Source organism: Rousettus aegyptiacus, unplaced genomic scaffold (genome assembly GCF_014176215.1).
Source record: "Rousettus aegyptiacus isolate mRouAeg1 unplaced genomic scaffold, mRouAeg1.p scaffold_m13_p_12, whole genome shotgun sequence".
In the NCBI taxonomy this organism is placed as follows: domain Eukaryota; kingdom Metazoa; phylum Chordata; class Mammalia; order Chiroptera; family Pteropodidae; genus Rousettus; species Rousettus aegyptiacus.
Window position 1 is genome coordinate 71,861,276 of NW_023416287.1, and position 27,582 is coordinate 71,888,857.

At 34.8% G+C, this 27,582-nt stretch overlaps 1 long non-coding RNA gene and 1 pseudogene across 1 annotated transcript in view; one reads left to right on the forward strand and one right to left on the reverse strand.

Moving 5' to 3' along the window:
* LOC107500147 overlaps nt 1-27,364 on the forward strand; it is a 185,828-nt gene extending 158,464 nt beyond the window's left edge. The window contains exons 3-4 of the long non-coding RNA XR_001594460.2: nt 17,954-18,055; nt 23,335-27,364. This is a non-coding gene — a long non-coding RNA (uncharacterized LOC107500147). The remainder of the gene's footprint in view (nt 1-17,953; nt 18,056-23,334) is intronic.
* Nucleotides 7,052-7,170, reverse strand: LOC118610504 (annotated as a pseudogene).
* Nucleotides 27,365-27,582: the final 218 nt, after the last annotated feature.

Below are 27,582 nucleotides of genomic sequence, written 5' to 3' on the forward strand. Positions count from 1 at the left end.
GTATCTAGAATATGTAAAAAAAATCCTATGAATCAGATAAGTAAATAATTAAAAAATTGAAGCAAAAATGCAAAAAGACATTTCCTAGAAAAAGAAACATTAATGGCCAGTAAATATGCAATGATTATCAAGCTCACTATTTATCAGGAAAATTCAAACTAAATCCATAAAAGCTTTTGTTTTACATTTATCGTTTTGGCAAAAGTCAAAATTCTGACAATGTCAAGAGTTGGGAAGGATGTAAGAAAGAAGGAAATTGACTTCCTGTGGGGGATAGAAGGGTGAATTTGTACAACCGCTCTTCAAGATAATTTGTCACTTTTGATAAATTTGAAGATATCTAAATCCCACAGTCAGCGGTTCCACCCTTAGATATATACTCTGAAAAAATCTTAGACATGAGCACCAGGATACACACAAGAACGTTTGGCAATATTTTTTTATGTAAACAAGAAACTAAAAATAACTCAAATAAAAATTATGAAATTGATAAACAGTGATATAATAACAGAATGGATGATACAATAGTGAAAATGAATGAAGTACAGCCGTATTCATTAACATGTATAAATGTCACAAACTTTACAATTTTTAATAAATGTCAAGTAAAAGGAAAAGCAAGTCACATAAGAATATAGCTACTATGATTCTAATTATTTAAGATTTAAATGTTTTTTTTTAGATTATAATAATTTATTATAAAACTATAAAGAAAAGCATGATACACGCAAAAATAAGGATCATGACTTCTTTATTTCGGGGGTGAGAGGTGAGGACAACAGATTTAGACATGAAAGGATTGGCAACATTAGCAGCCTCAAGATTTCCTTTCCATGGGTATTTATTATACCTCATAGCCTAAATGTGTACTGTACATATTTATATGTAGGCACATATATTCTATGTATGCAATGTAAATTCTCCCTTTAAGTTGTTCTCTCCCTCCAGTTTAGGAGATGGGCACAAGAACAAATATATGCAAATATTTTCAGAGTGGCCATAGTCTAGGAGCCATGACAGTCTTATCACTGGGATTTGAAAAATTTACTTCTGTCTTAAAAGGAGATCAGTGGACAAACTAAACCCAAAGTTAGGAGAAGGAAGGAAATAAAGTTTAAAGGAGAAATATATAAATCAAATACTGGAAAAACAATGGAAATATATCAGTGAAACTAAGAGTTATTTTTTTTAAAGATGAAATTGGCAAACCTTTAGACTAATGGGAGAAAAAATAACTCAAACAAATTATCAAATTATAAATGAAAGAGAAGGCAGTACAACTGACATCACAGAAATACAAAGGAGCACAGAAGCTACTATGAACAATGATATGCCAACAAATTGGATAACCTAGAAGCAATAGATAAATTCCTATAAACATGCAATCTAATGAGACCGAATCATAAAGAAATAGAAAATACAAATAAACCAGTAACAACTAAGGATATTGAAGCAATAATTTAAAACTCCCAAAATAAAAAGCTCAGGACAAGATGGTGTTACATGTGACGTCTACCAAACATTTAAAGAGGAGATAATGCCAGTCCTTAAATTCTCTCAAGAAACTGAAAACAATCCTATTTAGAAAAGCATCAAAATAATAAAATACTTAGAAATAAATTTAACCAAAGAAGTGAAATGTCTGTGCACTGAAAACTGTAAGACATCGATGACAGGAGACAACACAAATAAATGGAAAGCTATCCCATGATTGTGGATGAGAAGAATTAATATTGTTAAAGTGTTTATTTTACCCCAAACCATCTGTAGATTCACAAAATCCCTATCAAAAGATTCAATGAAATCCCTATCAAAATTCCAATGGCATTTTTTTTTTTTTACAGAAAACAGAAAAAAAAAATTCTAAAATGGAATCACAAAACATCTGGAATAGCCAAAGCAATCTCGAGAAAGAAGACAAAAGCTGGAGGCATTATAGTTCCTGATTTCAAACTATTTTGCAAAACTATAGTAATTAAAACAGTATTGTACTGGCATAAAAACAGACACCTGTACTAATGGAATAGAATAGAGAGTTGAAAAATAAACCCATGCACACATGGTTAACTAATATTTGTCAAAAGAGCCAAGAATACACAATGGGGAAATGATAGTCTTTTCAATAAATTATTCAGGGAAAACTGGATATTCACACACAAAAGAATGAAACTGGACCCCTATCTTATACCATTCACAAAAAAATAATTTGTAATAAATTAAAGATTTAAACATATGACTGAAAACCATAAAATTTCTGGAAGGAAACATAGGGGGAAAGCTCCTTGAAATTGATTGTGGCAATGATTTTTCTGGATGACACCAAAATCACACGCAGCAAAAGCAAAAATAAATGAGACTACATCAAATTAAAAAGCTTCTACACAGCAAAAGAAACAATCAACAGAATGAAAACTGAATGGATGAGGAAATTTGCAAACCAGATATCAGATAAGGGGTTAATATCCAAAATATATAAGGAACTTATACAACTCAATAACAAAAATAACAAGCCAATTAAAAAATGGGCAAAGGATCTACATCACTCATAATCAGGGACATGACAATGAAAATCACAGTGAAATATCACCTCATACCTGTAAGAATGGCTGTTATCAAAAAGACAAATGATGGGAAGGATATGGAGAAAACGGAGTCCTAGTTCACTGTGGGTGAGAATGTAAATTGGTGCAACCACTATGGAAAACAGTATGAAGGGTCCTCAAAAAATTAAAAATAGAGCTACTGTATGATCCAGGAATTCCTCTTCTGATCATATATACAAAATAAATAAAATCACTATCTCAAAGTGATTTCTGCACCCACATGTTCATTGTAATATTATTTATAAAAGCCAAGAAGTGAAAACAACCTAATTGCCCATTAATGGATGAAATGATAAAGAAAATGTAGAATGTATATACAATGGAGTATTATTTAGCCATAAAAAAGAAGAAAATTCTAACATTTACAACAATATCAATAAACCTGGAGAGCATTTTGTGAAGTGAAATAAGTCAAACAGAGAAAGACAATGTATGTATAATCTCAGTTATATATGCAATCTAAAAAAAAAAATGCAAAACTCATATAAACAGTAGAATGGTGGTTGCCAGTAGATGGGAAAAGGGGGAGATGTTGGTCAAAGGGTACACATTTTCACTTATAAGATGAATAAATTCAGAGAATGTAATATACATCATGATGTCTATATTTAACACTACCATGTTATATACTTGAAAGTTACTAAGAGAGTAGATCTTACCACACGCAAAGTTGCAACTATGCGAAGTGATGGATGTGTTAACTAACATTATTGTAATAATTTTGTGTTATATATACATATATGTATATATGTATGTATATCTCAAATCATGTTGCACATCTTAAATTACACAATGCTTTATGTCAATTATATCTCAATTAAAGGCCATTAAAAAAAAAGAAGAAAATGGAAATCAGTCTCTCTTTCTTATGAGGCATAAATGAGGAAAGCCTGTGGCCCCATTCCCTGCTGTCCTACAAATTTAAATACAGCCAGCTTTAGGACAAAACTTGTAATGTGGACAGCAAAGCAGAGAGATAGAAAGGTACCTACAGCCTTGATCATTCAGTGGATTAACCATTTGGATGAGCACATTCTTTGCAATTTCCTCTGATGTGTCCTAAAAATAAGTCTACTTTGAGTCTTATTGATTTCAGTCTTGGCAGCATAGGGTACTGGCTAATGAAGTGCTTGGACTTGAAAGTCAGGCTTCCAAGGTCCCCTGTTTATTTTCTGGGTGACATCGAGAAGGTTATTTGACCTCTCCTATATCTCATTTTCCTCCTCTGTAATGTTTCCTAGCCCACACGACTGGTGTACAGATTCAATGAATTATATGTGTAAAGTGTTTAGCTTGGAGGTTGGCATGATGTCAGCATAGTGACTACATATATGTCTTTGCTGAGATCTTCTTTTACACATGTACCTACATCTTACTTGAAATTTAGTAGTCATAGCTCTTAAAATATTCTTTGTATATAGTTTTTGAGTATCTCTCAATCAGGATTCTCTCATGTCGTATATATCAGATTGGGACATTCAAGGTGTAGCATATTGTCTTGATAGGGGCAGCATTCAGTAGAATTTTTGATTGACTGAACTTCAAAGTGTCTTTTGACTAAGTTTTCCTGCTTGGTATTCCTGGATTTGGTTTTTGTTTTCATCTTTGTAATAGATGGTCACTAGGTGGCTACTTTAGGTTGGATCATCAGAGAGTAGGAGAAGAGTATTACGAGCAGGGAAAGGATCCAAGGAGAGACTGAGTTGAACTTGTTCAGAAAAAGGTCAGTGACTGGAGGGTAATATATGAAGAAATCATGTGAGATCAATTTGGAGAACAAGAAAGGGATTATGTCACATTATGCAAGTTTTATAAGTGTTGTGTAAATCCACCAGAGTTTTTGCAGAGATTTACCAAAATATGATTTACATTTACAAATATTTATCTGCCATGTCATGGAGAATGAATTATAGGTGGGTAATATCAGAAGTGTGAGACCAGACAGAACACTATAATGGTAATCTAGCCAGGAGACGATAATGGCTTGAACCAATATGGCGGTAGTAGATTTAGAAAGAAGTGGACATATTTGGGATATGAATTTGGGGTAGTTAATAGAATGTACCGAACGATTGTGATATTTGCAAGAAGGAAAAGCGAGGGCTTACCAACACTTCAATTATTGGTCCGAGCAGTTGGATGTATAGTGGTGCCAACTAATAAAACACAGAAGTGTAGACACTGGCAGGTAAGAGCAGAGGATCGAAGAAATCAAGATTCCTATGTCATGAGGGCAGACAGATACTGAGTCTCAGTATTCAGTGATAATTAAGGACTAAAAATAAAATCAAAGAGCCGAGTGACTTGGGATATATTCAAGATTTTTGAGTTTAAGTTCCAATTTTCTCATGAGCTAATTTTCAGGGATATTTTTAGAATTACATGAGGTACCATGTGAAATGTGTTTTGGAAATTATACAGTGTAACATTAGGACGTTACTATTAGTGGGGAAAGAACAAGGGACTAGGAGTTCGGAGACAGGCATTTTACACATAGTTCTTCCACTGGCTTAAGCTACCACTATTGGCAAGTCACATAACATTGATTTGAGTTTCTTTGGCTTTAAAATGATGGAATTAGAAGCAATAACCTCATGTGTCTCTTTCTTATCTAATGTTCGAAAAGCAAAACTTTTCTTTGTATCGATGTTTATTATACCTCCTCACTGAGAAGAATAAAGGTATAATTGTTAAGCTGTTAATTAATTAATCATGTAAACTTCTTAATCACTTTATCTGAAAAACTTTAAGTTCCTAAATAGAACATCTTAAGTTAGAACTAGAGTAAGTACTCAAGAACCAGACTGACATTTATCATGTTAGCTTGGCATTCTTAAAACCTATTAGAATGTCTTCTGTCACTCTTTGATAAATACATTGTGAAGACAAGGCCAAGGAGAGAATTCCATGGCTGATGGGAGACTTATCTCAGACTTATTTCATTCTTTCTCAAATACAGAATATTAATAAACTTAATATTGCTTTGTAGACTGATGCAAACGAATGTCTTCTTGTTAAATTTAAGTCATTTCTCCTTCCTTTGTTCCCTCCCTTCTTTCTCTCTCCTGTCCATTAACCTATCAGTCAAATTCTTTGATTTCACTCTGTCTTTTTTATTTAGAATCTTTGCTTGTATTCTTAATCCTATTTCTTGGTCTTAAGCATACACCCACAGTTCTACTCTGATTCTATTCTGAAAATACTTTGAGTCTAAGTAAATTTATCTGCATGTTCCTAAGGTACCATAGTATGACATTCCTGATATGGACCCATTCCTTAATCTTAACCATTAAAAAGTGACTGTCTCTGGATCTTCCTGCCTTGACCCCTCTCCATACATGCCTTTTTTCTTTCTTCCATTCCCAGCTGATTCTCTTATTTTTGAAGCCTCCTCCTACAACCAGTGTGCTTAGGCTGTCTTCTCACACAGTCCATGTCTAATGTTGTCCTCCTCTGCTGATATATGGAGAATATGGACACAATTAAATTATTATTGTTTTTATTATCATCATCATCAATCATTTATCTCTAAAAGAGCCAGTCCTATTATTAACATAATCTTCATAATAACATGATTACCATCATCAGCTTTGTAGAAGTTATAGCATCAAAGGCTTAATTAGAGCTATTAAGTTCACTGTGGTAATAATATGATAAGCAACTAAAAATTACAAATACCAAGCTATTATTATCCCATCTTATTCAATGTCAAATGAGCCTTTCTCAAACCATTTTTATCATGTCCTTTATTGATTAACATCACCTCTAAAGACAGTAATTTATTTGGAATTGATCAGCCATTAATTTAACATTTTTAAATGCCAAAATTTAAAGTTGGATATTAAAACAGGACACCAAAAGCTGTATTCATGTATATTGTCTTCTTAGATAAGATTGAGAGATTACAAAACTCTTATATCACAAGTTAATTGAGCAAAAGAGGGTCAATAGGGCATTTTGTTTTTCTACTAGAGGAAGAGAATTAACATTAAAAAAATACTTTTATTGTTTAAGAAACTTTATGCTTAATTCTCTCTATAACTCCATTATTACTCTCATTTTATATATGCGATGACCACAGCTCAGGGAGAGAGAGAAAGATGTGAAAAACAATGTTCAGAGACCAAAGCACAGAGAAACTAAATAAAAGAACCAAGGTATGGATAGATTCACCAGACTTCACAGTCTATTTCTTTCTATACTCTTCTGCCTTTCAAGAAAGAAATTTTCTTAACATTTTACTAGTTATATTTTCTTGGGAATTTTTTTTAACCTTCCTAAGCTATAGTTTTCTTTATGTATAAACTGAGTATAAGAATAATAACTGTTACATGGGATTGCCATGAAGATTACTTCTTTATTTTTTTTAGGCGAGGCAACCATTGGTTGACCTCACAGATTGCAAGGACCTTGTCAGTTTACAATCTCTTATTTTTTAAATTTTTTTATACCTACAGCACCTGGTCTTCTTAGGTGGTCTCCCATCTAAGTACTAACTAGGCTCAACCCTGTTTAGCTTCTGTGATCAGACAGGATCAGGCTTGTTCAGGGTAGCATGGCCATAGACTTACCATGAAGATTAAATATAAAGCTTTTAGTACAAATTTATATGAAAATACATCTAGCTAATAAAAGGAATGATTACGTTGTTTAAAACTGCAAGGGTAATAATTTGGATTTCAATGGTGGAAATTCAGACTGCAGAAAGCTAAATCAGAAAGGTAGGGTGTAAAATTGAGACACACCTAAATGTAAAATAATATAACTCATACATGAAATGGTGAGAGAAAAGGTATTTAAAAACTGGTACTAATTCAAACAGATTTATGGCTGTTCTCAAAAAAGGAACAGGAAGCACTGGAAGGGAGGCAGTAATCTAAGATATAAAGCCAAATATTCCCAAAGTTGAGGAAGGGCATAGGTGTTTAGATTGAAAGATTCAGTGTATCCCAAGAAGACAGTTTAAACAGACCAACAGTTAATGAAGAGCATGAGAAAAATCTCATGCAAGTATCAATAGGAAAATAAAATTTAATGTCAACTAAGCAAACATTATGCTGGAATCAACTTTTTTCCTTAGAGATAGCAAATGTTAGGAGAAAATGAAATTTTACATGAGCATAGAGTTTTCAGCAAAAATATTGAGGACTGAGAATTGTTCATTAGAAGAATAAAAAACAATATTATTAGGTAAGACAAGTTTCAGAAAATATGTATATCATAGTTTTCTCATATGTGATCATCTCAGAGCCTTCTGCTGTCTACTACATGGGTAGGTGTATAAGAACACATTGAAAATTTTGCAGGCTAGTTTATGGCCAGGCCTGAATGTGTTAATCATCTCCTCTGCCTACATTCCATTGTCAAGTACTTAGTTATGTAGTCTTAATTCAAGGGAAGTTTGGAAATACAATGTTTTTATGTATTCAGCAAGATCAAATGGGATTGGTGAACATGTAGCAGTAAATGTTACATTTTCCACCCTTTTCCCTTTGAGCTCAGTAAGCACATGATCTGCCTTCTAAGTTATAGTAGGTGGTGGTTTTAGCAAATATTTTGTCACTGTATGATAAGAATCTTCAGTAAGCCAGACTACTATATCTCTTTCTTCACTAGTTGGTGCCTAACTCCTAAGAAAATAGCATATGTTTTAGGATTTTGTTTCAGCAGCACCTCAATTTGAGTACTAAATTCTGGATTAGTTCAGGCTATTCTTCAGCACCAACCCTCTACCCCTAAATCTCATGGCTTAATGAAATGGAAGGATATCTTTAGCTCTGTTCTTAGTGTGATGTAGGGGATGAGAAGAATCTCCTAGCCCACATTCTTCCAAAGAAAGTCATAGCACACAGCTTCTTTTCTAGAGTGGCTCCATTACCTTGTGCATCCAGGTGAGGAAAATGCATTTATGGAAAAGTCACAAGGGGTAGTTTATGACCAGTTTCCTTTGGGCTACCACAAAGACAGTGGGCTATAGGAGGCAAGCTAGGGAAGGGGTAGATTACTTAGGAGACTATTGTGACAGTCCAGCTGAGTGAGAGGTGAAGATGATTGGAAGAAAGAATTAGAGGTAGAAGAGATGGGATAGTAGTGAAAATTTTAGGGACAGCTATTACGATTTGGGGAATAAAAGAGTGAGGAGTCGAGATTGACTCCAAGGTTTCTGGCATGAGTAACTAGGACAGGATGTCCCTCAACTGAGATAGAGAAGACTCTGGGTGGAGTTGATTTTTAGGAAAGTTCAGAAGATGAATTTTATACATATTAAGTTTGAGATGTTTAAAAGATATAGATTTGAAGTTTGGAGTAGCTAGCTGGATAGATGAGTCTGAAGTTGAAGGGACGTCTCTTCTCCATCACATCCATGGGTTTAAAAATACCATGTATAGATAAATAGATGCAAGAGAGTTGAAAGTTAGAAAAACTAAGACTAGAGAATAGTAGGAGGGGTAGTAAAGCCCTCAATATTCTGAATGGGTGAGCAAAGGTGTCTGAAGTTACCACTGTACTTTTTAGGTTACTAATTAGAAAAAACAAGTATAAGAGTATTTTGAAAAACTTAGAGGTAAAATTTAGTAGAATTAAAATATACTTTATACCTTGTAAATTCCTGGAGAAGAAGAAAGTGAATATAATTTATATAGTAAAAAAATAAAATTCAGCAAAGAGCAAAACTATTTTAAAGTTAATATTTTAAAAAATAAAGATTATAATACATGATTAAACTTATAGATATATCAATTACCACTTAATTTAAGCAGATCAAAACATGGAGACTCTCAGGAGTTGTTTTTAAAACTTTGTGCTGCTTATAAATATATTAAGAATAAAGTGACATAGTTACAAATAGAAATGAAATGAAAAATATTCAAGTAAAATGGATAAAAGATTATTTTGTAAGGATAAAAGATGGAATCCACAGTGAAGATATGAAAACTAGGAACCTCATGTACCAAATATAAATGCAGGGATATATTTGAAACAAACTTTTCAGAAATCAACACAAAATTATTATGTGAGATGTTAACTTACCTTTCTCAGCCTATGCTAAACCAAATAGATGAATAAAGAAGATTTGGAATATATCAATAATATAACTCCAAGTTTAAGTGAATAGATCCATATTAAATTTTGGGTCATACAGATTATTTTCCTTGTGTTTAAAGAATGCATTTTATACTGGGCCCAGAAAGGCAAAAGCAGCTAATACTTACCAAGGCCCTGCTATGTGCCAGCAACTGTGTTAGATATTTAATGTTCATTATCTCTTTTAAATTTTTAATCTTCATATCACTGTGTGAAGTTGGTGTTACTGTTCCTTTACACACAGAGATGCCAAGAGCACCAGTCCAAGTTATATCGCTAATAAGCAGCAGAACTCAGGTTCAAACCCGGTTTGTTTTCTAAGGTCTGAACTTGTTGCATATTCCATGTGGCATTAAATTTATTCTTCTGTTTATGTGTGGGATAAGGAAATACTTATAAGCTCAGGAAATAATATATCCCCCCTGTCCTCATGAGTCCTGGCCAGGCGGGTTCACAGTCTGGTCATGGTGGGGTAGGGAAAGGCTATCCCCTGTTGTAGCTGCTAATCCTTGTTAGCAAATAAGTGCCCATCATTCAATTGCTCAGTCAGGTGTTCTTCCCCTTAATTTTCATGTATCTAGTTGTTTGTTGTTCATTTTCTCATTTCCCAAGAGGCAGTGCAGGCAGTCTCTCCTCAGTGTGCTGACTCTCCTGTAACTGGGCCCAAGATGAGATGACTAAATTCAACTCCACCGCTGGGTCAGTGTACAACCTTTGTTCCTTAACTACTCCTACTCTCTTTCACCACATATCATGATTCATTTGCTTAAAATCACTGCAATAGTTTCTGCCATAACAAATGCTATCCTGAGTATCAGATTAATGTCCCACCCTGTTTCCACTTTATCTCCAGCCTGTCTGCAGCAATATACTCAACCCAAACAAACGTATTTTTCACTCACAGCCTGCCTTTTATGAGTCCCACTGACAGTTCCTTAATAAATAATGCATTTCTAAATGTTCCTAAGCTTTCTCCTTATTAATAATTCCAGTAGCTTTCCTATAGCTGAAGAATTTTATTTGGTCACTGGCTAGATTCTATTTTTGCCTGTTTCTCCACATTTTACTCTCTTAGATTACTTCTCTGGACAAGGAGAATGTTACAAAAATGCCACATTCATAACAGGTGTCCAATAATTATGAGTTAGTATACACTAAACATTCAGACCTATAGCATAGACTTTCTTAGGTGTGTTTTTTGTTTGTTTTTATGACTGGCTCTTTTGTCATGAGAACAAAAGACAATTTTGGTTTTCCATTGAGAGAAACCATTTAATCTGGTTCTCTGGAGACACATTTGGTATTGTGTTTGCAAAATGCATTCTGAGGTTCAACTATTACTTTTAGACAGAGAGCTTCATTTTTGGTGTTTGTATCAATCCATTTTTTTTCATTTTATTTATAATGATGAGGAATTTTAACGGATGCCCGAATATATGTCATTGTCACCAAAGGAACATTGACTCAATTAATTTAGGGCAAAAAAAGTCAATTCAAGAAAAAAAAAAGGGTAGATCTACATAATTACCCCTTTACAATGTGTTCTTCTGTTCTTTTGATGATGCTAATCTGGAATGTTCTCCCTGTTATTCTTCTATGAAACATTTTCTGGATAGCCCATTTTATGGCTCCCTCTTTCAAATTCACTCGACTGTGCTACGCAATGTATGACTGAGTATGTGCTCTCTTACAGAGAGCTCTTATTGTTTCACTGTTATGATTTCCTCCAAGTATTGTAAATTTGGGGGATGATAGTCTTTGGCTTAGTCACACATCATTTAATATGTGATTTAGTGCAGGAAGGCACTCAACAACCGTATTCTGATTAATTGATTTGTTTACATCTATTTATGTTTTACCTTTTGTGTGTTTTGTGTGTGTGCTTGTCATGATTTTTCTTCTTTGGTGGAAATCCCACAGCCAGCAATTATGTTTTCAGGTTCTTTTGTATCTATGCTGACAACCAGATTATATACTAGGTATTAATAAATGGTGCTATACAAAAAAAGACAGAGGGAAAATTTCACCATGATAATGAAGTTGTTGAAGTAAATTTCTCTTTCTAGAAAGATTAAATAGATTTTTACTGACTACAGTACAGTATATAATTTGTATCATGAGATTCTTTGTGCTGTTAAAACCAGTTTAGCACTTAAACCCACTGAATATGCTCAGCCTATGAAAAGGGAAGGAATGTTGAAAACAAAACAAAACAAAAACACAACTAAACATGTTTGGATTCTAGGAAGTTTTGGCTTGGAAAAATTTTTCTGATAATTCTTTTTCTGATAGTTTATAGCACATATAATCTCACAAAAGCTTTGTCTTTGGAGGATAGATATATCAGTTCCCACACATATCGTCTAACCTTATCTCCTCAGCACATACCAGTCAACTTCTAGCTGCCAGCACCTGGGTTTCTATACTTGAACCATTTTTTTTTCCCCCATGGGAAATCTCAGGTCTGCTACACCCTTCGGGTAGAATAATTCTGAGATATGTGCTATACTAACTCTTAGAATTACCTTATTGGCTTAATCTTCAGTCTTCTATGGTGGATATTGGCTTGAAATTTTACCCTTTGTTGTTTTTCTTTCCTTTATTGTCCTTCTCTGCCATGTTTCAGTTCCTTACTACCATACAAGCATTTCCCTCACCATCTAAATAAAATATTTACACTTTAATTTTTAAATCTGTGCCTAATCTGGGGACTCCAAATTAGGACACTAACAGATTACTTATTCCAACAGAAATTCATCCTTGACAAATACAGAGCTCATGAGAGGTTCGTAAAATTGCTTTAAAAAATTACTTGAGAACTAGGAATAGCATCCTTATGAGGAGGATCTGCTGAACAAGCTCAACGCATATCCTCATTGAGACATATAACCTATTTGCAGGACTGCTGAAGAAGTCAGACTGGCAAATAGCTCTGACTTGAAAAGAAGCGCTCACCTTCAGAGACAGGGATAATTTCAGTTTTTATGTTTATCCCTGGGTTCCTAAGGGGATAGAAGCAAAGCAAAGTGCTGACACCATGCGCATAACATCACTGAGACAAAAATGCAGACCTTAATGATGTGTTCAAAGTGCAAATCTCATGTAATCCAGTAAACTGCTTTCATTTCAATGTCAGTGCTGATTCGAAGAAACTGTTTCTTAGGAAGAGTTGGAAAAACTTGGTGTCCAAAACTGTGGTTGAAATGTGAGGCGCTACCTTAGTAAAATAAAGAAATGGCATGAGGTGCCCTGGAGCTGGTTTTCTCTCCTATATAGCTTAGTTTACCACTCTCTTATTTATCATGTAGACCACTCTACCCATTTACTAAGAATTGGAGGAAGTCAACATGCTACATGTTATATAAGATGTGAATCTCAGAGACTATTGCATCTTTTTCAGGGCCCAGTGATTTTAAGTATAATATTGTATGTATATAACATATATGTATATTTTATATATAATATACATGACATTATGGACACTCATACATATGCAAAACCTGTCTTCTATAAGCCTTCCCAAAGTCTGCTACTCTCTCCCTAAACTTTCTCTCCTAATTCTCGGCTCCCAAATAAGCACTTTTTCTACTGCCTCGCCTTAACACATAGACTATTTTAACCTCTGCAGCTTTGCTTCTGATATTCCTTTTATCCCCATATTTTTTTGCTTTTCTATTAAAAGTTAGCTACATTGCAATGCCCAAGGTCAGATGAGGTCAGATTTCTCAACCCAGTGAAGACTTCTAGTACTTTCCAAGTTTTTCTTCTACATTTAATGCCAAAACCACTCACTGAGGAAATTAGTTTTTCATGGGTGCATGCAAATCCATTCCACTTGACCATAAGCAACATAAGAGTTTTGAGTTATTTTTACTCTCTTGACATCTAAAATTCTCCAGGTACTTAGTTTCTCAATTTTTTAAAAACAATTGAACCATCCTTATATTAAAGCATCAGCTAGACTCTCATTATCCCTCATTCATGTTTTTCCATTTTCTGAACATTCTTCTCAGAAGTGTTTTTTAAATGTTTTCAATTTCATTAGACCTTTTAAAAACTCAGTTTCTGTACTTTTTCTGTCAGCAGAGAGCCTTATCTTCTATTACATTAAAAATGCTGTCACCAAGAGTCACCTTCCTACAATTCCTGCCTGGTATATATACTTACTTTCATGGTATCCACCTAAAGTTCGTAAGTACAATTCTTCTTTGGTTTCAGAGAATGAGGGACTCTTTCTCCTGCCCAAGGGTATTCTTTCCAACTGTGCCTTTTGTCCTGTGATTGCTCCTCTTTTTTTCTTCGTCTTTCTGTTTATATTGACTTCCTGCTCAACCCTCATATATTCTCTATATCCATTATGTTCTGTACCCATTATATTCATTTCTTGTCTCCTGTTCTCACATGACTGGACTCCATTAGTAATCCCACCTTTAAACATGCACTAAGAAGTTCTCATCAAAGACACTAACTGCCAAATGCTGGAGGCATTGAGATTTGTATTTACTGGACCTCTCTGCTACAGTGATTTCGCTCATCACTTTCTAGTTTTTCAATTTTTTTTTTCTTTCTCCTATTGCATAGCACTGTTGTATAGTTATGATATATTTTTTTCTCTTTCATGTTGTGCCTCGTAGGGTTCTTTCCTCAGCCCATTCCTCTTCTCCTGTGTATGCTCACTCCATGGTTGATCTCACATCTCCTCATGGTAACAATTAACATTCATAGGCTGAATCCCAACCAATATCTCTACTACAGAGCTCAACTTTTTTTTTTTTTTAACACTTACAGCACCTGATATTCCTAGATGGTCTCCTATCCAAGTACTAACCAGGCCCAACCCTGGTTAGTTTCCAAGATCAGATGAGATCGGGCTTGTTCCAGAACTCAACTTTAAGCTTCCGTTTTATGTATCTGATTACATGATAGTACATTCAGCAGATCTCAAATGCAGTAAGTCCAAGATAAGCTCATTAATTTTTAACTAATTTGCCTTTTTATCAATGAAATCACCCAGTTTTCTTCCCAAATATGTCTCTAGTCTACCCTTTCTTCTCATTTCTATTTTATCATTCAGTCTGCAACCTCTCACTTGGACTGCTATGGCAGCCACTCAAATTGGCTACCTATCTGTAAGACTGGTTTTTCAAATCCAATTCCACTCTGTCACTAAAACAATCTTTCTAAAGCAGATCATGTTGTCCTGCTGAAAATTATTCAATTGATCCCTTCAATAACAAACTATAGCTTACTTAATGCAGCATGTAATGCTACCCACAATCTACTGCTAGCCTATCTCTATAGATTTATTTTTCTCTAATTCTTGTTCCAAACTTTTGTTTTAGTAACATAGAACTCATCATAGTATGCTGTGTTTTTTTTTTAACCCTTATTCTATTTTTGCTATTTCTCTGCTATTTTGTAGCATCTTTACCTCCCTCATCCTGATTGAGCATATTCATTCTTTAAAACTTAATGCCAAATATAAGAATACAACATATCATTGAAAAACATTCTGACCTACAGGAATTTAGTGTATAATGATGATTACAAATGAAATCAATAGGAAAAAGATAGCTTATGTAATAAATAGTGCTGAGAGAAACTAGTTGCCATTAAAATAAAATGATTCCTTGTATCTTATACCAAAATCAAGTTTTGGTGTATTAACTATGTAATTATCAAAATAATGAAATTACGAAAGGAATAAAAGTAAAAATAGAGGAAGAAGTTTCATAGTACTTGTGAGTGGGAGAGGCCTTTTTTTAAATCATCATGCCAAATCAATAATCTATAAAGAAACAAAACCAACAAATAATCTTGACAGATCTGTTTACCTAAAAAGAAAAATGACTTTATGGCAACACACACAATACAGAAACACACATGGACACACACTCCTGGACACACACTCCGTATGTTCCAGAAAACCAAATAGGATACAAATGTCAAAGTATTTGCAACTCATGTAACATACATGTGGCTAATTGTTTAAAATATTTAGAGTTATGTGAATCTGTTACTCAAAAGAATGGTAGACAATTGCAATGAACAGACAATTCCCAGAAAATGAAATGTTAATAATTTATAAGCTTAGGAAAAAATATTCAGCTTCACTCATAATAAGAGAAGTGCACTTAAAAGTATACCATGGCATCATTTTTTTTCACTTTTCTGAATAGCAAAGGTGAAAAGTTTGATAATGAGGTATAGAAGTTTGATAATGAGGTATAGAAGATTGTAAGTAAACAGGCAATCTATGTTATTTTATTACTTGGTAATTTAGGAGGGTATTTCAAGAATAAAAATTTCAGAAGTCCTTTGACCTAGCAGTTTCTCTTCTAAGAATTTATTTTAAAGATATACTTACTCAAAAGCATTAAATGACAAGATATTCACTGTAGCATGGCATAATTTCAGCAAAGGATTGGAAAATAATCTAAACATTCATCAGCAGGAATGACTTGCATACATTATAGCGCATACAGAGGAATGTTATGTAGCCATTATAAAAATGATTCTATGTTCTAATACAAGAAAAAGTGCCAAGATATAGTATTAAAAGAAAAAAGAAGATATAGAACGATATATAGACCTGAACTGTTTAACATGGTAGTTATTAGCCAAATATGGCTATTAAGCACTTGGAATGTGGGTAGTAGTGTGACTGAAGAAATGAATTTTTAATTGTAGTAAAATTAAAATTTTACTATGATACTCATTTCAGTTATTAGAAAACAATAAATGTGTTTGAAGTAATTTACATATGTGCAACTTTTTAAACTTAATTTTTTGAAATCTAAATATAAAGCAAGTATTTCAGATGAACATGTATTGTCTGAATTAAGACTTACTGTAAGTATAAATACACTCTAGGTTTTGATGACTTGGGACAAAAAATTAAAAATATTAGAAATTTTAAAATATTATAATTTAAAAAAATTATTACACCTCGAGATTCTATTTTGAGTATACTGTGTTAAATGAAACATTAAAATTAATTTCACTGGTTTCTTTTACTCTTCTTACTATAGCTTCTAGAAATTTAGAATTAGGTATGTGGCTAGAAATCACATTTCTATTAGTGCTGCTATCCAGTATGCTTTCACTCATAGTAGGAAAAATAGGGTATCTGCTTTTAAATGCATGATGGAGTATGTCTGGAAGGACATGCAAAAAAATCCAGTTACGTCCTGGGAATGAAATTGAGTTGCTGTAAGTCGAAGGAAGGAGACTTAACCTTCACTCTCTTCTCATTTGTACCTTTTGAATTTGATTTCCACGAACTTGCAACTTATTTACAACAAAAATAATAAACAAGAAAAAAAAAAAAGATTCAAGGCTTACGAAGGCTTTCAGGGGCCCTTTCCTGAGTTTCTTCCATAGTAACGTGGGTTACCTTTATTCCTTCTGTAATTCCCAGTTATCACTAACATTGTAGTTACTGAATTGTTTTATAATTGTTCTTTTGCACCTTTATGCCACATATACTATGAGCTCTTCAAGAGCAGGAAGAAATTTTGCTTATCTTTGTAATGTCGTTATTTAACACTATATATAATTCTTAATGAGAAGTAATATTTGTGAGAGAAAGTGAGGGAGGGGAAAGGAGGAAGAGAGGAATTTTTTCTATCTTTGATATGAGCCCTGATAGTTAATGCTGTGGAACCAAAGAGAGGAGAAGGAATTAGAGATGGAATACGGAGGGTGTTTCACTTTTTCATCATCCTCCTTGCTCTGTGGTCACCTCACACCACTGTGTTGTCACATTCTTGACCTAATTCATGTAAAAGCGCAATGTCCCTTGGACGGTTCTCTCCACTCAACTCTTCTGAGCACCAGACCATGGAGGATCCAGAAGAAATGCCAGAGAAGGACTGATCCACCCAGCTTCCTCTCCACTACTTCACTTGTTCTCTTGCCCATGACTTCTACCCATTGGTCTTAGCTCTATCCCTTTTAGTCATAAAGAACAATGCCATTTCCTTTTCACAAATCACCTCTTGCACCTTGAGAAAGTACTTTAGTTGAAACTCAGGGATCATACCTTTTTGAGCAAGGTTATTTGTCCCAGCATTGAGAATTAGGGACACCCAGCTATAGTTTACCAATCTGCTTCAGTCATTTTCATTTCTATCACAGGGAAGTTTGCTTATCTTTGCATCTACTTTATATTATCTTTTAGCAAATAAATGTCCATTGACACTCTAGTCTTTAGGCTGTCAATTCAGCACTTAAATTGATTTGGCTTTTTTTTTTTTTTAAAGAAAAATATCACTGAGAACAAAGGAAGCAATCAATTTTACATCAGTGAAAGAGCCAAGGTTTCACCTCTAGTTGGATTATTGCTGCACATCATTTCTGAAAAGGTAATTGGAAAATTGTGCTCTTAGGTGGGTAAAGACTATGTCAACCAAAAGAAATATTTTACAGTCTGTTAGGCAAAGCATTTGCTAGGAATTCAGAGAGAGTCTGTCACTGACCATAGGAATTTAGAAGAAATGGCTTCTGAAGGGACTAGAAGAAAAGATAAATCAGGTCTAGGTCAAGGATCTTCTTAGTGGGTGTCTTCCATGACTAAATTTCTTCAATTTCTGTAATAGAAATGAGAGCATCATGGTTTTAAGGATAAAATTTTCTTTTCCCTCTGATCCTTTCCTACTATGACAGTATAGCGATAATGCACTTATTTTTATACTCACCCAGCTCCTCCTTTTATAAGGGTGAACTTTGTAACCTTTTATTTCAACAAAATATTCATAGTTTAAAAATCTTTTAAAATAATGTGATTAATTTATTTTGATAAGCGTTCTAAAATTGTCTAATATATCTCCATCCCTGGCATAAGTGTAATTAGATATAAAAGAAATATAACATGATATTTATAGATACTCAAGATAATTTTTTTTTTTAACTGCGGTATTAATCAACTGTATCTTGCCCAGGAATCAGTGGCACCCAGCAATCTGATAGACTCAGCAATTTTTCACATTCCACTGCCGGGATTGACTTTCATCAGAAGCATTGGTGAAATGCACACATTTTATCGAGCAGTTGGTGGGTGACGTGGAAGAACATTTTTTTTGCATAGCATGTCTCTTAGCATAGTCCCTAACGAATTCCCACTGGCATATCTCTTCTCACTAGTCAGCCCCTCTTTCAAGCCACTGGACTTTAACTGCTTTTACAACATTTAACCACCAGTAGAGTTCACCCTAACCTCTTTTTTATACAAAACATTTATATTCAGAAAACAAAGAAACCTCTAGTGAACATTCTCCTTAGATTGTGAAAAATATTAAGAATAAAATAGGTACCACAACATATGTTCTCTTACACACAGAGGGAGAATTCATGTAATGGCTAAATGTCAAGTTACACTTATATAGATGGAGAATATTTTCCACTATACTACTGAATTAGAATTTTCCCTATAAGTCGTTCCACTAGACTTACTACCGTGGAGAAAGGGAAAATAGATCTCACCAGGTACAATGTATCATTGCTCAAATTTCAAACAAGACATCTTATATTTCCTAATAAAATAGTCATCTTTAAGGCAAGCTATTTTTACTTGGAAATTTGAGACTTAGCCTTTATACATTCAGAATAACTATTGGGTCCTCAAAACAGCCAGAGAACAATAAACAAAATGGGAATAGTAAGTCTTTACCTATCAATTAGTATTTTAAATATAAATGGATTATAGTCTCCAATCAAAATTATAGAATGACTAAATAGATTAAAAAAAAAAAAGACCTAATGATATGCTACCTATAGGAGACTCACTTAAGCATTAAGTTACATAGACTAACAGTGAAGGGATAGAAAAATATATATTTCAAGCAAATGCTAAGCAGAAAAAAAAAACAGGAATAGTTAAAATTGCATCAGGTAAAATGGACTTTAAATTAAAAATGTTACAAAGATAGAGATTTAAAATGAATTGTCAAGAGGAGATATTATAACAGCTGGGAGAAAATACATGTTATGACAAGGAGAGGAGGAGAAACAATGAAAAGGGGGAGTGATCATGATCATGAGCTTGAGTTGACCATCAGCTAGAACTCGAAGCACCTGACACAGTAGGAGGTCAGAGAGAAACAAATGAGAAGTCAATAGAAAGAAAGCAGCATTCAAGGAATGTAAGGGGAGGTCAGTGATAAATTTAGCCAAAAAATCTCATGAAGTTTTGAGTTTTCTTTTTTTTGTTTTCCAGCCTTGGTTTGACATCCAGCAGGTAAGGAAGGTCTTTAAAGCAGATATGTCATGCTTGCTGGAAAAGGATGCCGTACATTAAAATGCCTGACTATTAATTGTCTTTTTCTCACCTCTCCATTTGTGGATTCCTTTCTGAAAGAAATTTCCCTCAGTCAAAATAGAACCTTCACATTTCACAGATTCCTCAGTGAGAACAGTTCTGAAATCATCAAGGCTGCCAAATTTCCTTTTAGGCTAAATATCTCACAAAAACATTGAAAGGGTTTCTTTACTTACAGTTTTGCATAATTGTGTAAAATTATAAGTAATTTACATGTTTGAGAAAGTTCACCAAAGTAGGGCTTGTTCAAAAGTACTAAACTGAACAAAAATAGAAAAGTATATGCTTGGAATCAAATTAAAGATTGGATTTTTGTCTACTGCCAGTGGACGTATAGTCATGACAAATTAAAATTGAGCAGAAATGTGACTTGCTTTGCTTACTGTATAAGTTATTTTTTATCATATTTTATCCTAATTCTAAGAGAATTGATCTCTTTTAAACAGATTGTTGTATTCTTCGTGTTGTTTTTCTAAGCTTGTGTTGATTTAGATTACTGTTCACGCATAATTTACTCTCCAAATGTAACTGATTCGGCTAGAAGAGCTATTACTGAGTGATTCTTTGACACCAGTGGTCACCGCTGTTTCACTCTGATTCTGGCACCTAGTCTTTAAATCAACATCTCTTCAAAATCACCTATTGGGTGCTACTCCTCAGAAGGTTCTGATTCCACATCTTAGAATTTGGAGACCGTGTGGGTCTGTATGCCTGCCTTCCTTCTTAGTACTAGTAATTATATCTTGTCTGCTTTTAAGCTGGTTAAAAGAGGCCATATTCCTTACTGCAAATAAAGGAATAGTTTATTCATTTTAGTCATGTCATGCTTAGTTTGTTTCAATAGCTTATCACAGTTAAGCAATCACTGAGTGACTCAACAGATATTTATTAACCACCGCCCTCCCCATGCAGCAATCTGAAGTAGACATTCCAAGCAGGGGAGGTACAAAAAACAAAAGCAAAAGCACCTGCCCCCAAAGATGAAGGGTCCAAGACTTGCAGTATTCTTATTGGAGGAGACTCAAGGTAGTGAATCTTGAAATACATATAGAATGTAGACATGCAGAATGGAAAGGCCATTGAAAATGAGGTGACTGACATGAATAAAGATGCACTGAGCCTAATAGACATTGAAAGCGATGTGGGTGACGCACAGAGAGTCAGTTATCCAAAGCATTATTGTTTAGTTTTGTGATGTGAGTTGTAGTTTTTAGCTCTCTACCACATCAGCTTTTCTAATCATTTTGACTTTGTATTGTTGTTGAAACAAATTACCATAAACTCGGTGCCTTACAATAACACACATTTATTAAATTACAGCGTTGGAGATCAGAAGGCCAAAATTAGGTACACTGGGCTCAAATCACATGTCAGCAGAGCTGTGCTCTCTCTGGAGGCTCTAGAGGAGATTCCGTTTCTTTGCTTTTTCTAAATGCCTTTTCTAAATACGTTTGAAGGTCACTGGGAGTACTCTGAAAGCATGAACTCAGACCACATGAGTAGGTTTATTCTAGGACCCATGTTTTGTCCCTGATATGTTGTCAGGAGCTACCTCTTTTGTAGGCAAGATGGACTCCACCAACTTCACACTGCCATCCTCAGCACCTAGCATCTCGCTCCTAATCTGCCAACAAATCTTCCTTGTCTATGCATCAAGGAGTTGGGATAATTTTAACATGTGAAGTTTTCTATTCAAATAGCCTTTCACTGTGGCCACACGTGCAGATATTGCCACCCTAAGTCATCTCTCTTTTACTGTACTGCAAGCCAAATTCATACTTGAAACACAGTACATTGCAGCTCAATATTTCTTAAACAGTGTACCCATGTGCATTTGTACTCATCCAGAGCCCATGATCTATTTTTATTTCTCCACACATGGTATAGCGGTCTAGGACACCTATACTTCCACGCACTACCCCTGTGATTTCCTGCTGATCACTGCTCCCCTATTCCCAAGACTCTCAAAAATTGGAAGCTCTTCAAATGCAGACTTCTTTTTTACTTCATATTTATATGTCTTCTTAGCCAGTGAACCATCTAATACCAAGCTGAGTGTCACTCACCATTAATTGCTCTTCAAATGAGCATCATTTTGGGAAAAAATCTGAACTGAAATTCTTAGTTTTTAGTTAATAGGACTTAAGTACTATTTATGCTCTGTTAATATATTGCTGGAGCCTTTACTAAATCACCACTCAACTTTGAGTTTTAGTTATGTTATCTGCAAATTCCCCATCATATTTTGTACTGTACAGGGTTATGGTCAGGGTTGAAAAAGGTCATAGTTGAAAAGGTATTTTTAAAGACAACATTAGTATCAGGCATTGTTATTTTTTTTAATCATAGGAATTATCATAGTCAATTTAGCTATAGGACTTATAAAATACTTTAAGTTTCAACTAAAATAACTTGTGAATATTTATCAATAAATAGAAATTTTTAGTAGGGAAGGACCACAGGTATTATATGATCAGTATCCTTGAGAAATAACTTCGATAAAGTCACAAGCTAGTTAGCAGCAATATTTTAAAGACAGTCCAGAGGGAAGGGGGAGGTAGCTGTGTAAATATATATATATATACACATATATATATATATATATACACATATATATACATATATATATACATATATATATATATGCTTTACTGTTAAAATGTACAGCTGAAACTTACTGAATTTCATTAACCACTGTCACTATAAAAAATAAGTTAATAGATAGATAAATAGATAGATAGATGATAGATAGATAGATAGATAGATAGATAGATAGATAGATAGAAAGAAAAAAATAAAGATCGTCCAGATTTTTCCAGTTTAAAACAGTGGTTATTCTACCACTGCCACTACATAATACTTAAAATAAATGGTATGACCAGCTTCCTTATCTCTGATTTTTACACTCATATTAAAATTTCTTTATGTTTGCTCAGTTTATTGATTTAAAGTATTTTTTCTATTTCTCGTTATACTTAAATATTTATTTGGTTATTAAAGTTTTGACATTATTTTCAAGGCCAAGTTACTTTGTCGATTCACTTTTTTAAATTGCCATGTATAAATGTCTCTGCTTCATAACCACATGTTTTCGTTTTATCTTTATTCTCTTTTATTTCTGTTATTTTGTATTAAATTATTTCAGATATAGACTATATGTGTTTGGTTTTTTGTTTTGTTTTGTTTCAAGAATGAATCAAACCAAATTGTCATTGCTCTCAGATGATTGATAATAATATACATAGAGAATTTTAAATCAAATTATTCAGATTAGTAAAATAGTATAAGTTATTGGATACATGATTTTTAAAAATTGTCTTGTTACAGGTTAAGAAACATTATGGGAAAAGATTATATTTACCAAAGTAAAAACAGCAACAACAGTTTTTTTCAGAGGACCCCCACAGAGCACAGTTTTCATGGTCATTGTTGCAAAGGTCTGAGTTCCCACCTGGAATGTGATGAACAGATGCAAGGATGGGTCCAGGGCTGGCAATGTGAACCTACCTAACTGTAACGGGGTAAGTGTCTTTTCAGACCTCAACTTCGGTGATCTCCTTGGAAGGCTGGTGAACGGTGAGTTGTTCATTTTCATTGCTGACTAGAATTCTGGTACATGAATATCTAACAGTTCGTCCATTCTTCTGTTGATACGTAGGTAACTGAACTGTTTTGTTCATGGCTTTTGCTTTTTTTGTTGTTTGTTTCGAGTTAATATTTAGGAGTTGAATTGTTGGGTCACAGATAAATATATCCAGAATTTGAAGCTATGATCCAGAATGCATGGCCTAGGATGAGCGATTTGTTTCTTGATCTCTGTGGCTCCATCTCCTCGATCGGAGTTATGAAACTGTGGATCATACATCCTAAAATGTTTAGAGATTTAATAATTAATTGGGGATAATGCTACATTTGCGTATCTGAATAGCTGGAAATTTCCACTTATCTCCCTTAAAGACTCTAAAATTGAGTTGATATATATAGCCTGGTTTGAAATATTGCAGTGCCAGGGAGGGACTAAGTTGTATTATTACACTGGAGACATATTTGGGCTGGTATATACATTGTGATAATCCCAGTTTTTCAAGGGGAATGGATAGATCTATTTTTTAATCAGTTGCGACAGCTGCCTACACAGCTGCATCCTGGCTATTCGTCTTTGCCCAGTCACATGGCCCAGGACATCTGTCTGTGCTACTTCCCACGCCTAAGAAAACTAATGAGGTCATCAGACAAGCATTCTAGCCAAATCTGGAGAGGCTCAGCTAACACTGGGGTAACTGTTGGTCTGCTTTTTTATTACATTGTGGGCACATGTTTTGTAAAATATCTCATTAGTTTCAGAGTAGCAATTCCAGGCACTGTGACACAGAACACATTATTTGTTTGGACTGAACACACCATTTGTTTCTCAGTCTCAAATGCTGGCTCCTGCTGCTTAAAAAGGATGTGTTTTTGACAATAATAGAAGTTGGCTCTCCCCTTTCTGGAAAGGGGCTTCCTGAGAATTGATATATATTTGCTTGAAGAAGAGATAGTATGTCTTTCAAATTTGCAACCATCGAAAGGTGATATGTCCATCGCTGCCCTGTATCAAAATCCTGATCCTTGGAAATTAAGAAATGTTTGCTTCCTTTGTTTTCTTCACTTGTTAAATGTCTCACTCAACCTCACTTCTACTTCTGACCTTTGTCTCTCAGTTCTACCTGTCCAAATCTGACTCATTTTTCACACCCAGTCAACATATCATCTCCAGTGTTAAGCCTTATTTACTCCCTAAGTATGTTCATATTCTCTTCTTATGAGTTTCCACTGAGCTTCGTTTTCATCTTTATTGGTATTTATGACCTCCATGTCCACCTTGCTCACTAGTGAAGAAAAGAAGACTGAACCGAGATGAGGCCTTATGCATCTTTGTGTCTTACTTGTTACAGTGCCAGTGGTTAACAATGTCCTGATACTTGTTGAATTATTTTCTGTTTCTGGGTGACTTATTTCTGGGTGACTAATCATTAAGCAGATTCTTTGTATGAAAATTATAATTATTGGAATATTCTTGGGCAGACTAACATACTAAATATTGCTATGTGCAAAATAATTATTTTATTATTGTATGACTTTCAATTGAATGTAATCTACCCCCATTAACACCAGCGATAGATTGAAGAATCAGGCTAAGAGATGGGCTGAAGAGGTAAAACCCCAAGGAATGTGAATGTAGAATGACGTACTCCCAGAAACAAATTGTGAACAAAGTAATACCTCAGGGACAAGATGTTATTGAAAGATTCCTGTAGGTGTGTTTCTATATTCATTTCTGGGTGTATTTGGAAATATTCATTCTGATAGGTGTTTTGGTTTTGCTTAAGTTCTCTGGAATGATGGTCTAGAAAACAAGACAGAAATGTGCACTTAATAATTATATAAACAACTGTCATCACTGGAGCAAAGTGACATCTCAATGGGATCAACTATAGGATGACCTCAAAGCAGGCTGAAGAAAGTAGAATAGGAGAAGCAAGATATGCTTCCTTATTTGATCCAAAGGATGTATAGAGGCCTGTATTCCAAGTAGAGGGACTGATGGTCCAACATATCGCCATCTGTTAAAGATAAGATTCCCTCCACCGTCACCAAAAATACATGCATAAAATATCAGACGGTGTGGCGACTGGCAGGGGACTAAAGGAAAAAAAGTTCGGGAGGAAGCCCTTGGCAGATGGAACTATGCCCAGTGAACTCTGGAACAATATCCATGGATACCCAGTTTTTCTTATACTATCCCTAAGTCTTTAGAAATCTTTGCCAAAATTTCAGCCTGACATTTGCTGTTCTGGGCAGACTAAAGGGAGGAGTGTTTGGAATGAGGTAGAAAAGGGAGAGCCAAAGCAATGTGGAGCAGAGGGCAAGTGTGGACCAATAAGGAAGAAGAGTTAGACCAGAGACGGGTAACGACCATGAGTGTTGAATTTACCTGGTAGAACTCCTACTCATTGCTACCTGGGATAGAACTACCAACAATGAATCAGTGCCAGGGACTGAATGATAGGAACTGGATATTAAAGAGAGAATGATATCCTGAAGGCTGGAAAACTTGGGGGAACATATTGGTTTTATCTCCATAACCAGAGGAAATAAAACGCTGGGACCCCGGTCACCCAGTCTTTTTCTCTTAGATAGGTAGGCTGTAAGTAGGAAACCTGAGTCCAGTAAGGGAGAAACTAATATAATTATATACTTGGCTGACTTAGAGAGGGCAGATGACATTTCAGAGTGGATCACTATGAGACTGACATTTAAATAGACTTTAGAGAGAAGTAGGAACTTGGGAGTAATTTTCTTTTTGATAAGTCCAGGGAAACAGTGATGAGCAGCAACCCCCTCGCACCTCGTGAAGATGTCTTTGCCCTTTTTATCACTAATGGGAACATACAAAACAAAACTTGAAATATTCTGGCAATATTTAATGAGATCATATTCTCTTCTCCTGTTTTGGACGATCGTGTATTTTTTATAGTTTGACCTAAAACAGTTGAATTTGCTCAACTGGGTGGGAAAATCTCTGAGAACAGATTTCCTCCTGGCTATAATGGTGGTGACAGTAGCTCATGCGCAACCTTTGGTGTGGTATTGTGGTACTTCCAGCTCAGGCCCTGGCTAGATCTGGTAGGCACAGATGCTCAAATGGGCCAAAGTGAGAGATTCCTGGCTCTGCACTTATTAGCAGGATGAAGGTGGAAAATTAAATAATTGCATTTGTGTCATCCAAACTAAATGACATTTAAAAACTCTCCTCATGGATTTTGTTTCTCTTTTTGATAGTTATGGTTTTCAGAGGCGTCTGTGGGCACCTGTGGATATTCAAAGCAGGGGGCTATTGTGCATTTTGTAAAGGTTTTGTCTCATAGCAAAGAAAGCCCTGAGTTTTCAAACTGCCAGCGCTTAAATCTTAGGTTAGAATGTCAATTCTGCTTAGTAAACATGTTACTATTAGCAAATTACCATAGTTATGAACCTTGGATTCCACATGTGTAAACTAAAATAGTACTATATTTTACAAAACAAACCCTGCTGCTCATATTTTCTTTGATCAAAAATTCTTCAAGACCTTAAGGCATCATCCTGCCTGCAGGACAAGGTCTGACTTCCAGGGAGTCCTGGGAACTCCCTGCTCCTCTCCATATCTATCTAATCCCACTGCTTTCCACCTCTTCCCCTCTCTCCAGCCACCTTCACTACTTGCATCTGCCATCTGCAGCTGTCATGCATTCCTGCTTTCACTGCCAGTGTTTTTCTATGACTAAAACAGAGTTTTCTTTCCCTCGGCTCTGGCCAACTGCAGAACGCAAGGCTCATTTTGGAGCTTTACATCTTATTCTTTCATTTAAGCTGTTTACTCATCTTTTTTTTTTTTTCAAGTTCCAAAATAGAAACAACAACTTTGCCTTTGAATTCTTTTTAACCTAAGAGTTTTTGTGTCCCCAACATTGAACATGGAACTCAGCATATAAGGATGCTCAGTGCTTTTGTTTAATAGATGAATCAGTGAATGGAGTCTGAGAAGTCACAAGATCA